The sequence below is a fragment of the Cydia pomonella genome, chromosome 1 (genome assembly GCF_033807575.1).
Source record: "Cydia pomonella isolate Wapato2018A chromosome 1, ilCydPomo1, whole genome shotgun sequence".
NCBI classification, from domain to species: Eukaryota; Metazoa; Arthropoda; class Insecta; order Lepidoptera; family Tortricidae; genus Cydia; species Cydia pomonella.
Genome location: NC_084703.1, coordinates 12382107 through 12397856, shown reverse-complemented (window position 1 = coordinate 12397856; position 15750 = coordinate 12382107). Strand labels below are relative to the sequence as shown.

The following is a 15750-nucleotide window of genomic DNA, read 5'->3' as shown; positions in this document are numbered from 1 at the left end:
TGAGACCATTATGGTCGATTTTTACTAATCAGTGTATTCCGGGGCTCTTATCATCTAGTAGTACAATAATACGGTTTGTAACACTTAAAAATTTGGGCGACATCTCGTTGGCTCACGGAATTCATATAATTAAAAGTGCTTTGGAGTCAATTCAGGCTTGCTATGGTTATTATCTTCGCTGGCCAGCCACTACTATTTTTGCGATTTATAGTCCAGGATGCAAGAATTATATATATGTAGTAGAAACTGGTACATTTTCTGTACTAAAATGACTCACTGTGTCCCTTTTCCCATGTTTAAGTTAGAATTTTTAAAATGTACAACAAGTTTCCGCAGAGTTTCTTGTTTCGACTCCAGTCTAACAAAAACAAATGTTTGAAGAAATAAAAAAATTGAAATTCAAGAATCTCAAAAGAACTAGCAACAACTTTATTAACAGCATTTTTTGTTTATGTAGACAGTTTTGTTTATAAGTCTACAGAAAATCATTCTCATTTTTTTGTTATCACCCGTTATTTTTCCGTTTCACCAAATATCAACACATCTTTTACAATATTTGACATGTACCTATATAGAAGATTTAGAAGAATCCACTCCAAAATTGATTTGTTATCTATTATGTGATTATTTTAAACATTTTAACGTACCTGCCAACTTCTGAAGTCAAGTAATAAAGATTAAGTTGACATTCAAGCAGTGGCGTAGCGTGCCTTGGCGGGGCCCCGTATTAAAATTTGCTTGGGGGCGGGAAGGGTAAAGATTTCTCACAAAAACGCACGTTGGGGGCCCCCGTGGCCCGTGGGCCCCGTATAATTGATACGGCAGATACGGCGGTAGCTACGCCCCTGCTTCAAGACACATAGTAGTACTATTTGCTAAGGCTGTTTGTTTAAAAAAACATGTTCGCGGAAAAATATAATCACATTTAAAAAAAATTAAGTGTTACGTAAAATAACATGACGCAAAAATGCCCGCCAACCCTAAAACGTAGTGATAATATGCTCTTTGGCCAACCCAACGTCAAACTTCAAACCACAGATTACGTATTTTATCGTAGTTGCTACATCAAGCGCTAGTCGTATCGGATATCTCAATGCTGCCAATATAACCACTAAATAAAACTAACTATAATATTCAATATCCAAAACTAAGGTTTATTTATGTTGACATTAAAATATTTGGCAAATAAATAGAACACTCATGAAAGAGATGCAAATTCAGTCGAATGTAGTCGAATGCTTGTGCGAATACGGCCAGGTGTGTTGCCATCACATTGACATGTGAAATTGTGAATGCTATCAATGTTGATGTGGTAGAATTTGTTTCCAATCTGTGGTCCTGTTTCGGTATTGTGAACGCACTCCCTCACGTCTAGTCTGCACTTTACTTGTAGAGTTTGCCAGCTGGGCGGTTCCAATACTTAAATTTGTACTTTAGTGTTAATATTACGCGGTTAGTGAATTTCTTCGTTATAGTTCATATTACCAGTGCCTAACACACAAACTGTAAGTACTAAATTAGTTACCAACATATTTGGTTTCTCAGTTGCTAGTCGAATCAATACCCTGACAGGCGGTGTAAAACAACGAAAGTAACAGTAACATAATTACTCTTTTCTAATAAGATCAATCATCTACACATCAGTATTGATAATCACCGAAGTTTCGGCCTGCAATATACCATATTTATATGATGATATCCATTATGATCACAATATTTTGTTTTGTTGTCTAGTGTCAATATAACTTTGGTAGACGTCAGTAATTAGATGTTTTCCAGGTCAATAAACTTGTATACTTTTCTAATGCTATAATTTTATTAATACAAGCTTGTAAATAAAGGCACACATTGACCACATTCCTAAAAATGTTCTGGTATTGTATATAATTACTCTTACTACATAATATAGTTCTTCTAGTGCTAATTACTTAAGTTGTTACCTAATCCTAACTTAATATTGTTTAGAATATTCATCGTTTTAATTTTATTAACAGGCTAAATCTTGTAGTTATTACTTTGCCTCCATTTGTATGTCATGTTAGTACAAAAGCAGTATGATTGGATCGGAAAACGTAGAAGGTTGTGAGTTCCAGCCTCCACGGAGCTCATGCTAATGATTCTGGTTCAGCTAAAAAAGTCCAAACTCGTCATAGGTAATATGTCTCTTGTGTCCAATTGCCAATATAAGGTATTGTTAGGAAATTATTAAACTATTTCTTGTTATTATTCTGCCTCATCAGCTAAGAAGGAATAAGAAGTAGTAAGTTTGTAAGCAACAATGTACATATATTTGATGACAATTTGCATAGACCTGAACGTAAACTGAACACTTTCAAACAAAGTTAGCAGAAAAATATTAATATATTGTTGGGGATAGTGCAATACCGCATATCTAACATATGCAGTAATGTCCCATTTCCTTGTACATTGTTTGATTTTATAAGATTTTATAGGTGAAAGTGTTTGCCCTTTGTTAGTTGCAATTGCACTCTCCCCAATGATATGGGAAAAGCATTGATTATTGCGTCAATATAGGAACTCACTACCTGTCATTTCACTTCAACCCTAATAATATGATGTCTGATCATATATTTATGAGAATTACCCATGCCATCAAAGGATTTTTCCGGTTTAAACCAAGTCACATGTTTCTATGTTTGTTGTTTTTTAAGTGCTGTGTTTGCGAATTTTATTTGGCAATGCTAACTGCTCTTTGCGAGATTCAAATTTTTTCATTAGCAGTTCAATCAACTGAACACTGACAACCGAACTAGTACAATTAATATGTGGAATGAAACATCATGACTCGATAAAATTAATCTTACTATAATTTGATTTGTATATTTTCGAACTTATAGTTTCAACAAGTGTGTCTGTCCGTATGCCACATCCAATTATAAAAAAAAAAAACTATTAGGTATAATTTAATGAAATGTGGAAATAATTGTGTCTTATGAGCCTCCGCTTTAAAAATGTAGAAGTTAAAATAAAAAAAATATATATTTTTGAGAGTGGCACAAATATATTAAACTAAAAGTGATATTTCTTTTTTAGTACATACCAATGTGTGACAAATTATTTAATAGGTCTTTAAAAATAATGTGTGTTGTGTGTCACATTGTCAACATTAGTACATTGTACAACGAGGGGGGTAAGTGAAATGAAAGTCTTTAGATTCACAGCAGCCACAGGCTGGAGTGAATTGAAGATTCAAGTTCGCAATATTCTTACCCCTGGAGTTGTATACATTGTTTTTCATCACACTTGCAAAGAAAAAACGAAATTTTAAGCTATATAATTCTTATGAGCCTTATTGAGCTTACTGTGGGACTTAGTCAATTTGTATACTAATGTCCTATAATATTTGTATTTTGTCTTCTTCTTATTTCTCTTTGCCTCATTTCTACCTCAACTTTAAACAAATATTTTACTTTTAACCTACTTGGTTCATACGACATAATTAAATAAAAAGGTATAACTCCCGTGGGAGTAAATGGACTTTAGGTCCGTCTGCACTTGCGTGATATAGCACGCTTAGGGCTTAAGTAGCGTTAAAGCTTATTAACATCTCATAATAGTTGTCAGTCTTGCGTGACCTTAGAATAAACAGACAGATAAAAACTAAGATTTGGAAAACTTAAGACATTTTGAAAAAAGAGTAGAAAAAAAAATCTTACTTCAGTTGTCTGTGTTATGGGTATGACCAGTCCAAGTAAGTTAATAGTACATTACGATACAAGTGCGGAAAATAGAAAATTCGCAACGACTGGCTATAAATTAAACACGACCGAAGGGAGTGTTTTAAATCGACATGAGTTCGAGGGGTGGGTGATCAAACCCGATAACTCGAGCAAAAGGGTTTTTGACATTGGAACTAGAACTAGGTATATATGTGATCTAAGATCATATCTTATATTTATGTATGTGACATACGTGGAGTTCTAATTTGGTTTGACTCGCAACTCTAAGGCTGGGTAGCCTTCGAGTTGCGAATTACCTATTCGCACATGTATCTTATTGTTTTACAGTACTTATGGCCCTTTAAAAATTCGTGATAGTCACGTAATGTGCAAATTATCGCACTAGTACGGTAATTAGCACTTTACGTGTCTATATCGAAAATTTAACGGCCTCCTAGACTAGTTGGTGGTGACCCTGTGTACGAAGCAGGAGGTTCGGGGTTCGAATCCTGGTAAGGGCATTTATTTGTGTGTTTATCACAGAGATTTCCTGAGTTCACTGAAACGACTATCGGGACAATGATCGTCGAATCAACATCCCACATGGCGGTTATCTCGTGAGCCTAGTCTTACCTAGACTTGCTGGACTTTTCCTTCTCGGTTTTCACGAGATTCTCATCATGGAGATGTCGACACTGGCGTTGCGTTATCACACGATGTCAGGCTTATTGGCTACAGTAGTCCGATCAATAATAATAGATCGATCCCTAGAGCATGGCATCAACATTTTCGAGAACTGTCGCAAGTAAGTACTTGTAGTAGGGTACCTCGCGGTCCACTGGCCCTTTAAATTTGAGACATACGCACGGAAACTGCTCATTCCCGCACTAGTCCGGGAAAGTAGGACCATATCTACTGTAAACATATTATTGACATTCTTGACAAGTCGGCATTTAGCGACCTACCTAATTCTTTAGTGTCTTGTTTTGTAAAAAATTTATATGAATAGTTAGAGTTCAATAAAAATTAATATCCTAAGATTAAAACATATTACACCTTCCTATAATTATCAGGTGATAACGTAACAATTTGGTTTCGTTTTAGGGTTCCGTAGTAATCTAGGAACCCTTATGTTACGCCATGTCCGTCGTCTGTCTGACGGTCTGTCGTCTGTCCACCCACCGCTTAATGCTAGTAATTATCCGTTACTCACTACATTTAGTGCTAGAAAGCTGATATTTGGCGTGGGTATGTAAATAAAATTACTCCATGTTGTAAAATAAAAATTAGAAAAACAAAATACGGTGTTATGTGGCCCTAAGACTGCCACGAATGAGGTCATTTCATGTTTTAGCGCCACGTCTTAATTTCCTTAACCTGCATCTAGTGCTTGTGTTGTTTAAGCACCAGGTTAGGTAAATATACATTAGAATTTCAATCAGTCAAGAGTCCACCCCAAAAAGAATACGTATATTCAGTAGCTTCTTTGACGCCTCCAGAAGCGAGGCCTCCCACTCGAGTGCTATTAATTATTTGCAAGTGGTTCAGGCTAAAATTCAACTGGTTCATCATACTTTTGTAATTTATAATATCTTCCATTTTGTTGCTCTATTTTTATACTACGTTGATGATAAATATCTATGACTGTACAAGTATTGGTTCTACAGTAATGTTGAACTATAACACAGCGGGAATAATATAAATATTTCGGTATTATTTCATAATTGTTTACTGTTTACACTCTTAGTGACCATCAAACGAACGACAAACTTATTTTTAACAAGATGGACAGTGTTAAGCTTACAGCACGCTTGATAAAATATATAGGTATAGTCATAGAAATTGCTCAGACAATTGTTTGAAAAAGTCACCTAATTAAATCCATTATTACTCGCTACTACCCCTGGGCCCGGGGCTTAAGTACAGCGGTTGTAATTGACAGCACTGTGCGAGACGGCACTGAAAAGGAGAGGGACGGTGGGTAGGTCGACGTACTCTGCTCTGCTGCGTGGTAGAGGTGCCACCGGAAGCAAAGATTACCTACAGTAACGACTAACTAAATATGAAAAAAGAAGATGATTATTATGGAAAAAGAAGTAGAAAGTATCTGGTCCCCAAATTGTATAATGAAATACCGTGTGATATAAGGGAATGTAAATCATTTAGGATGTTTAAATGTAAATTGAAAACGTACCTATTAAACAAAATTAAATTACCACCACAATAAGCTATAAGATGTACCGTACTTACTTATTAATTAACTAGGCAATAAGCTAACCCATCTGTATTTAAGGGAGTTCCCTCTGCCAACAAACTGTCTTACAGTTTGGCAGAAGAAAATAAAATTGTAAAATCAGGGTTTTTTTTACCAGAATAAATGATTTATTTTTTTATTTTTTTTAACTAGAAGGGACATTGCCAGTTGCCGACAAAGTGGATTTCTAATTGAATCTACTAATTTGCCGTATGTAGGTATGTCGAATCACTGCTGAGAAGTGATCAGAAAATTGTATACTATTTCAAAAAAAAAAAACTATTGTAACAAATAGGGTAAATCTTCTACCACATAAACATTCTCGAATCGTACATACATACGTGTTGTGTTGATGTGATTCGCCTCCTAGACTTCCCTATTCCGATTCATTTGGACAGCTCACCCTGTGTGTAGGTGTACAGGTACATCCTGCATTAACGCTCCGGGGTACCACTCGGCCTGACGTCTATCCGCGATAATAACGTCACGCTCATTCGTTACGGTGCCGCCGCCGTAAAAAACTCACGAGCACGTTCTCGATGGTTTTTATGAAAATACGTGGATATGAGACGCATGTACTGTTGGTGTTTTAGTATGTATTCATGTTTGTAACTGTACCTGGGTAGGATAACCATTACATTACTTACATAAAGAATTAAAAAATATTATCACTGTCAGTGTTATATTCGCACAAAGTTATGCAGGCGTAAACTAAGTCCCGAAGGTGTGCCAGTAGCAGGGGTACACATTGATTCCATGTAGAGTCTGCAAATGCAGCAATGTAAAATGAACAAACAAGTTGTTCACAGCTAATAACTTGTTTGTACATTTCACATTTCATTCCAAATCACATGAAAAACAAAGGTATAGTAATATTGCCGATAAACGTATGAAGGTAAGGAATGATGCTCACAAGCATAACTCGAAACTTGTCCAGTTTTTATTACAATAATTGCTTCAAAACTATCTTCTATTATTACTACTATTCTTAGGGCTGAACAATTCCGTTTGAGCATAGTTTCATAGCACTGCGATTTTTGTCCGTGTTAAGTAAGTGTACAACAAGGACGATACAAGTAGCTAGCTAAAATTGTGACGAATAATAAGCCAGCACCTATCGGGATATAAAAATGCTCAAATATTATACTGAATTTGTGTTTTCTACTTAATAGTATAAATCACTGACGTCCTTAGCGGGTTGGTATGCTTTGTCTGCGTTGTACAATCGCATAGACGAAACAGTTACTTATAGGTAAGGCAATAAGCTCTCACACTATACCCTGCTCATAAATGTAACGGTTTAAATTAATGTTAATTCAAACAAAAACTCTTCTAATGCTTGGCAAAAAATTTGGTAAAAAATACAGAATGGGCCGGTACACGATTGCTACGATATAGTCATGGGCAGTGGAGATACATACATATACAGCTATACAACAGAATAACAATCCAATTACCTATCAAAGGTGATACAAACATGCAGATAGACCAGTGTAAGTTTGCTTTTCGATTAATCATAAAAACACACGTCGCGGACACAATTACAACCGGTCGCCTGAGCGCCGACTAGGTAACCAATAGGAATAATCGCAGACCAGTATCGTATCAAATTAGAGAACGGGAAACGTCAGTAGCCGGCCGATGAGTCACGGTGCGTTCGACCTGCGCACGTGGGCCGTGTGTCCGCTTTAGGCATAATACCTTCTATTAGTCAACTTTAATAAAGTAATACAGTACTTTATTGGTAAAAGAAAAATATACATTTATACATCATTTCATTTCTTAATTACTAATTACATTTTGGTTATTATAGGTATGTTTATAAGATTATAAATATAACATTATTGCAATTATAATATAGGTACGGCGCTGGGACAATGATACTACCGTACCGTATCGTATGAGTTTGTAATTCCTTTTCAAAATTTAGTGATCGACGTGCAAACACAGGGGTCTTAAATTAGCAAAGAACCAACAGTTATATTTTGATCAGTGTTATATTAAACATGGGATGGGTAAGAAAAAATGGTATGCACCGAGACGTCTTAAACTATAAAATGCTTCTACGTCACCTTGCAATAGTACATTGTGCAACGAGGGGGGTAAGTGAAAATTTGGATACGAGGGAATTAAAGACCCGAGTTTGCAATATTCTTACCCCCGGAGTTACACACAATGTTTTTCATCACACTTGCGAAGAAAAAACTAAATTTTAAGCAGAATAATTCTTAAATACGGTGAGATATCAAACATTCATTCGCCATTTTGTAATTTCTTGGCAGGTGAGACATGGAAGGCACAGACCCATTCGGCATTCAGCCACGATAGAAAATGATGTAAAAATATTTTAACGGCTGTTAAATTAATCTAATTAAATAATTTTAAACATAAACAAAAATATTAAATTATAAACGTCAGTATTTTAAAAGTAAAACTCATTTATGCTACTTGGTTTGTATGAATAAGTGACATAATTAATGAAAAAAGCTATAACTCCCTAGGGAGTTATAGTTTTTTTTTTGTTTTTTTTCACAATCCATAACTCCCGCGGGAACAAAATAAGATCTTTTTCGAGCAAGTGTGATGAAAAGCTAATAGCTATCACTACAATATTAATAAGTTTTTGAAGTCAAGTCGTATAGTTTATGCGAGATACGTTTTTGCACAAGCATGTCAGAAATGAAAAAAATCCAGTGCCGGTTCTCAACCATTTGTCTCCAGCGGATCCTTAGTTACTTTTGACACGTAGCCAGACGGGAGCCAGATAACTTCGAAAAGCGCATTATATTTGGCATGGTGGATAGAGACGGGGTAGTGGACATCCACCAACCCGCTGGGTGGACATTGTAAAGAAGGCCTGCCAGGGATCTACACAGGCGCCTATTTTTAGGAAGGCGGAAAATCTTGCAGAATTGAGAGCCTTGGTGCACATATTAACGATCTCGTGTGGTCGCGATCCTCAGTCATGAGGAAACGAGGTAGAAGAAGTTAGAAATGCTGCGGGGTGCGTTGCGTGATTGGTACAGTAATTTGCTTTGCAATTGCAATGTTATTTGTATGTACCTACTAGGGACGTGGGACAACATAATGTTATAAGTTTCTTTAATATTTCGTTGTGCTAAATATGATTGTAGGTGGACTGTACGGTTTGTAACGTTTGGGAGTAAAATAAAAAATAAGAAAACAGGGTTTGGTTCCATTGTACCTTGATATAGTTATAGCCATTCATCAAAATTCCTAGATGTCAAAACGGAATTGTGTCAGAATGCCTGAATCCCAGGATGCTTTTTTCTCAATGTGACATCACATTGGGATAAAGGTTATTAAAATGTCTAAACTTCAAATCAACGTGGTGTCATAATTTACCTAAAACTCAAATTACTTAATGACTGTGTTATCCAATATTATCATATTATCTTTAATTACAGCAGACCATTAAATAATTGTTAATACGACAGAGGTTATGTAGTCATAGGTCATAAATTGCACAAAAATAAGTGCCATCAGCAATCCGGTATTTCTAGAAACGTACTATTTAACATTTAGGTAGGTATTTTAAGACTTAGATGATATGAATTGAAATCATTATGACATATAAGGAAACAATTTAACATTTATGCATTTTGGGACTATGTTGTTTTGAAATTTAGGACAAATTAATACAAAGCATAATGATATTTAGGTGTAATGAAACCAAAGCGAAAACAGTACAGGTACACTGTTACACCTACACAGTAAGCACATTGACATACTGGTGCCTTACCGAATGAGAGCTTTCGCTCTCTACACTCGTTAGATATAGAGATAAGCAGTTTGAACCAGCCATTTTGTAGAAGCGCTGGTGGCCTAGCGGTAAGAGCGTGCGACTTGCAATCCGAAGGTCGCGGGTTCAAACCCCAGCTCGTACCAATGAGTTTTTTGAAACTTATGTACGAAATATCATTTGATATTTACCAGTCGCTTTTCGGTCAAGGAAAACATCGTGAGGAAACCGGACTAATCCCAACAAGGCCTAGATTACCCTCTGGGTTGGAAGGTCAGATGGCAGTCGCTTTCGAAAAACTAGTGCCTAAGCCAAAACTTGGGATTAGTTGTCAAGCGGACCCCAGGCTCCCATGAGCCCGTGGCAAATGCCGGGACAACGCGAAGAATATGTTTGAACCAGCCATACCTAACCTCCCCTTGCCATCATTTAGACATAATTTTGACGATCGGTCTGGCCTAGTCTAGGCCACCTTGCCTATGACGCGGATGGTCCTGGGTTCGAATCCTGGTTAAGGCTTTTATTTGTGTCATGAGCACAGGTATTTGATCGTATGTTATGGGTGATTTCTGTGTATTTAAGTATTTATAAATATTATATGTATATATATCGTTGTCTGATTACCCACAACACAAGCCTTCTTGAGCTTACTGTGGGGCTTAGTCAAATTGTGTAAGGACGTCCAATATTTATTTATTTAAACAGGTTAGTTCCGAATGGAATAGATGGCCTAAGTAGATCTTTCTATGAAGACTTATTATTTAAACTTGTGTGCAAAGATTTATTTTATAAAATTGGATTAAATTACAATACATCTTTGTCGTTCAATGGATTTTGAAATATTGTCGTTGGTTGCTGTCGGCGGTCGTTATATATGAGTACGTATCCGTCCGCCGCCGATCTACGATTTTCGGAGGCAAGGAGGATTGCAACTGCAAAATGCAATTATGGATCCTAAATCCACTTGTAACCGTTATTTGCCCAGTTATTTAGTCCTCGTGCCTCTGATCGCTTTGCAAAGTCAGTCAATTCATATGCCAGAGATTCATATTTGATTTTCATATGCGCACGAATGGGTTCGTTGTAGTTTTTTTGTAGCACGAACTCGGCAGTCGAACCGCTCACAGATAGCCTGATATCGACATTCTGTTAACTTTCTGAATGGAAATCGATCCTATAATGTTTTTTTTTGTTTCAGTTTATGTTTGATCCTCTGCCAGCTGCGACAGACCCAATTCCAAAACAGGTAAATATGAATGACCGTTACGATATTATTATTGTTAGTAGTTTGAGTCACTCGATAATTCGCTGATTGCAACAATACTTATCAATTTACTTTGACCTAAACATGTGCACTGTAAGATTATTTAAGCTCCGACAGCTTGAAAATTTGCACATTTTATTTTTAATGCAAGATAGTTTACTCCATAATTGATGTAACAGTTCGCCGCCTTCTCCAGAGAACTCCGCCTACTATGTGATATAGGTGTCGTACCTACTTGACCAACGCAACATAAACGGCTAAATTCTTGGGCTGCAGGTGGCGTTACTCTTTTCACTGTAGCGTTTTATGCTAAATAGCTTCAAATTTAGCCGCTACTGTACCGCGCTTAACTGTAGGTATTACACATATCTTTACTGCACTTAAACCGAACAGAAGTTACCTCATCACTTTCGTACATTAGATGTATGTACTATAAACCGAAAATAATTTCATATCTACTATAAAACTAATAAATTGTACTTCTCCAAATATGAGTTTACTTTCCAATTAAAAATAAGTCTTGATTTGATATAAGTCTCTGTGCATATCGTTCGTGCCAATAAAAGTTCAAGCTACTCGTACATCCACTGAGGCTTTGACTGTTGGATGTACCATGCACCAGTCGTACTTGTGCCCTGAAAAGACGCAGAGAACTTCGGGTTTACCAGAGTGAACCATTAGTTTTCATATATCTTGTTTAGGTCTGGTATTCTGTAACCATATAATGTACAAATGAAGCAATCTTGAACTCGATTTCCCCTCTAATGCATACATTTTAGCTGTGTGCGCGCAGACTCAAAGCGGATGAATAGATTACTCGAATATTCAAACTGATTGAGGTACATCGAAATGGGTAGCTTGTCTGTCTGCTTCTGCTCTATCGTCATAGTGTAGATGAATGGGATTACCCGATATATGACGCATTTAAGAGACAAATTCCCGTAGCAACGAATGCTAGGTACACGGTGGACACAAGGTAGACGCCGGGGGCGGAGCAATCAGTGGTGTTTCAGATGCTATTTTGAGTTCATTGTACTATTTTGTATAGTAGGTACTTGCGTGACAAATATGTACATAAAACTATGCGGAATATTAATATACTTATTATAACTGGGCAATTCCTAACAAATCAGCAATTACGAGTATTACGAAGGATCAAAGAAAATACTTATAACAACTTAAGGTGCAGTAGGCTCAGAAAACGGAATTTTAAAAAAGTCGTAGCGTATTTTGGTTTAAAGATGTTTAGTTTTCTCAAAAGAATAACAATAATTCACTTATACATGTGAAAATTCCTCACGTAACGGATGGATTTGGATCACAATACAGCTGCTGTGGATTTAATTAGCAATCTTGACGCCTTTTTTGAGGGATTGTATCAATTCGAACCCTGAGTTTTTGACTTTCGCTCGATATAAAAAACACGAACACGAAAAACACTTAATTATTATGTAGAAAATTTTGCACAAAAGTTAAAAAATGCCATTCGATTCAAAAAATTGGCAATATCATGTTAAAAAACATAATATATGAGCGCCCGGGCACACACTTTCGACACGACAGTGAGAGAACTTACAGGGCCTTCAAATTAACTACCCGACCACTGTCACAGCCACAAAATTACATTAAAAAGCACAAAACTAAAATGAAATAAAGTTCAATTTGACATGTTGTAAAATCAATAGTAGGCAGATGCAGCTAACTAGGTAAGCTTTTCATATTCATAAAAAAATGTCAGTTAAACAATGATTGATTAGACACGCGGCGGAGAGTTTTTGGAGGTTAAAATTCTTCATAAATTTAGAGTCGTATCGGCTTGTAATAACAGTGGGGAGACTCTAGAGCGTTCGGGCATTCTCGGCTCCGTTCGATTCAGTATTGCTCCGAGCAATTATTAGGGTTAGTTAGCACAACTTGGCGTCCCTTTGCGTGCACAACCACAGGTAATGACTTAATTTTGACAACCCTAAATAGCCGAAAGGAATAGTGCCATACCTTAGAAAGAGACAGCTTGATTTTCCTTGAATCGCTATCAAACTGGTTTTGTAGGAAGTGTCATTTCTGTACGATAGTACTATTATTTATTTTGTGGTAATAGGGACACACAATTAAAGTTATTATTCAAAAGTTCTTATACATATAATATACTCGTATGTTAACATGATCTAAACAGCATTGTTTTGCCAAGTTGCGATTATACCCGAGCCGAGCCGAGTTGTGACATACGATAAAAGCTTTTAACTATAGACTTACTGTTATTATACACTGTTAGTGATATTAGACTGCCTATTGGTCCCATTTGATGTGCTATTTTCGAAACGAACATTGAACAATGTCAACCCTGGCCTAGGGTGGCATATCGCGTAGTTTTGTATATTTCCACAAGTTGTATACACAATATTACAGAACCTCGCGAAAATATAATTTTGTTCCGTACCTCAAAAGGAAATAAAGGAAAAATAGTGGGCATCCGTGTAAGGGCTTATTCGATATCGTGTTCTAATGAGGAAAAGTAGAAGTTTCTTTTTTTGACAGTAACACTGAAAAGTATTCTTAGTTTGAAGGGTATTATCTAAAGTAAAGTCTTGTCCGAGGACTAAATGCTGGTACAGACATGTCGCACAAATAAAGTAGTTTCATACAAATAAACAATTGAAAGTATGTTAATGTGACACTGATTTTTACTCCTTTTTATAAAATATAATTTTTCACAATCAGGCCGCGTATTCACGTCAAACGACACAATAAAATCGCGACCAAAATTTAAAACAAATTATATTACGTTTTGATAAGTACTTATACAAAGCCAGTTTTCAAATCATGGCTATAATTTTTATTAAAAGCTTTGTATTAGATTTTATCAGTCAATTCCTCTGTGACAGAACGTATGACCTGACTAAGTAATGGAGTGGTTGAGGTTTAAACTAACAAGGTTGACGTATCTCGATGTGGGAGCGAAGTTTTTGTTCGTTACAATACCTACATCGCAAGCTCTATGCTATGCAGTGCCCTCGGTTTGTTAGCGTCGTGTCGTTGTAGTTCAAACGAGAACTGTAGCTATGCATGTTACAATTCCATGCCCGACAACATTTTCAGAACTCATGGACAACTAGTTGGATTTTAACTAGTAACGGAAAATGTTGGGCATAGGTCACATAGAGATCATGAACAACCTTTGCGGCATTAAAAATTAAAAACGGATATAATTATAGCAGTGCCAGATATTTGTGTTAAAAGTTTTAGATCTACAGTAGCGGCAAATAATCTATCATCCTATATATTTCAGATACTTTTGCACAATTTATGCATAATAAGACATTTCGATGAAATTTACAATATAGGAGTATATAAAACCGACAATTATATCAAACTAGGGTTAATTTTTTTAATAATTGTTTGCTCGAGTTCTCGCGTTAGCCCGGTGGGAATTAAATTGTAAAGTAATGATGCGATTTAATTTTCAAACCAGAAGCTAACGAGCGCGAAAATCGATACATCTTGGTTTTATTATTGGTAAGATTCGCTTTTCAATGTTTACAAATAAGAAATTTCTGGATTTAAATACTGATGAGGGATGAGCGAATAAAAGAACCAATTAGCTATAGCTAAGTACGGCAATATATAAATACGGGATATGTTCTTAATTTAGTTTAATTTATTTCTCAATGAATTTTCAGTAAGCTAAGTTCTTTTACTAAGTCACTTTTACTAATTAGCTCAAATTTAAAAATACAATTTCTCTTAAAAACCGACACAAAAGTGTTATTTTGCATTAAATTAAAATATATTTTTTTAATAAACATGTTATGTTAAAAATCTATACGTGAACATTTCGAAAAATATGATACCAAACAGATGTTGCGCACCGGAAAGAGTTTGCTGTTTCAATTGTGCATACTATAAATTTTGACATAGTTTTAAATATAATATTAAATATAGATAGATATTGAGTGTCCTCGCAGTGAGTCACCCGGCACTCTGCTTGTATACAAACTGTAACTTGATTTGTTTGCTGGCGCCAATGTCAACAACTCGACACCAACGCTGTTCTAATCGAACTTCCTTAAGAGCTTTTCCGCTACAAAAAATACATTACAATTTTACCTAGCATTACTTACGTTAAAAGTAAAAGACGTCCCTTAAGTAAGAATGTCAACGGCCTTGGGGATGTTGGATAATTGATTAGAAACGCTTTCACCTAATCTTTTTTTGGTACTATTTACCTACATTTTTATGTTTATGTTGAATCATTAGAGTTCCATTAATAAATATGCTAACAATAAGTAACTTTCATTTAATAATAACAAAAATAAATTAAAATTGTTATATTTGTAGTCAAGGAACTTGCATTTTGCGTATACTGGAAGGCTAAGTCCGTCTAAATACGAAGTAAAAAATAAATGTAAAACAATAACCCCTAACTACATAAAAAGCCACATATTTTGACTTAGGTATAGAGTTTGTGAAGTTAGGGCTTGTAGAGTTAGAAACTTGGCTCTACGAGAGATCTGATAACTTTTTTACAGTGCGAGCCTTATGGTTTCGTCTTGGCAACATTTTACATGAAAATGTTTTTGATGGGATTTCACTTTTTTTAAAGTTGCTTATGACAAACTTCCATTCCTTAATTTAAAGGGTTGGCGGTAATAATGATCTGGGGGCATATCTGTTATATAATTTGCTTTTTTTACTGATTCCCCATACAAACTTCAACCGCTTTTTCCCCCTAACGCCCCTTTTCACCCTTACGGGGCGATTTTGGGGTTAAAAACTATTATATATCCTTCTA

The 15750-nt window shown here is 35.8% G+C and overlaps 1 protein-coding gene across 5 annotated transcripts in view; it reads left to right on the top strand.

The window, feature by feature from the left end:
- The first annotated feature begins 1258 nt into the window (after nt 1-1258).
- The window catches only part of LOC133515371 (ecotropic viral integration site 5 ortholog), a 44734-nt gene continuing 30242 nt past the window's right edge, over nt 1259-15750 (top strand). For 3 of the 5 annotated variants that reach the window (XM_061847917.1, XM_061847902.1, XM_061847910.1), the window contains exons 1-2: nt 1264-1505; nt 10896-10943. The gene's annotated coding sequence lies outside the window, so the exon portion shown is untranslated. Of the gene's footprint in view, nt 1506-10895; nt 10944-15750 lie in introns of all 5 variants that reach the window. The other 2 variants (XM_061847926.1, XM_061847934.1) reach the window with 2 other exon arrangements.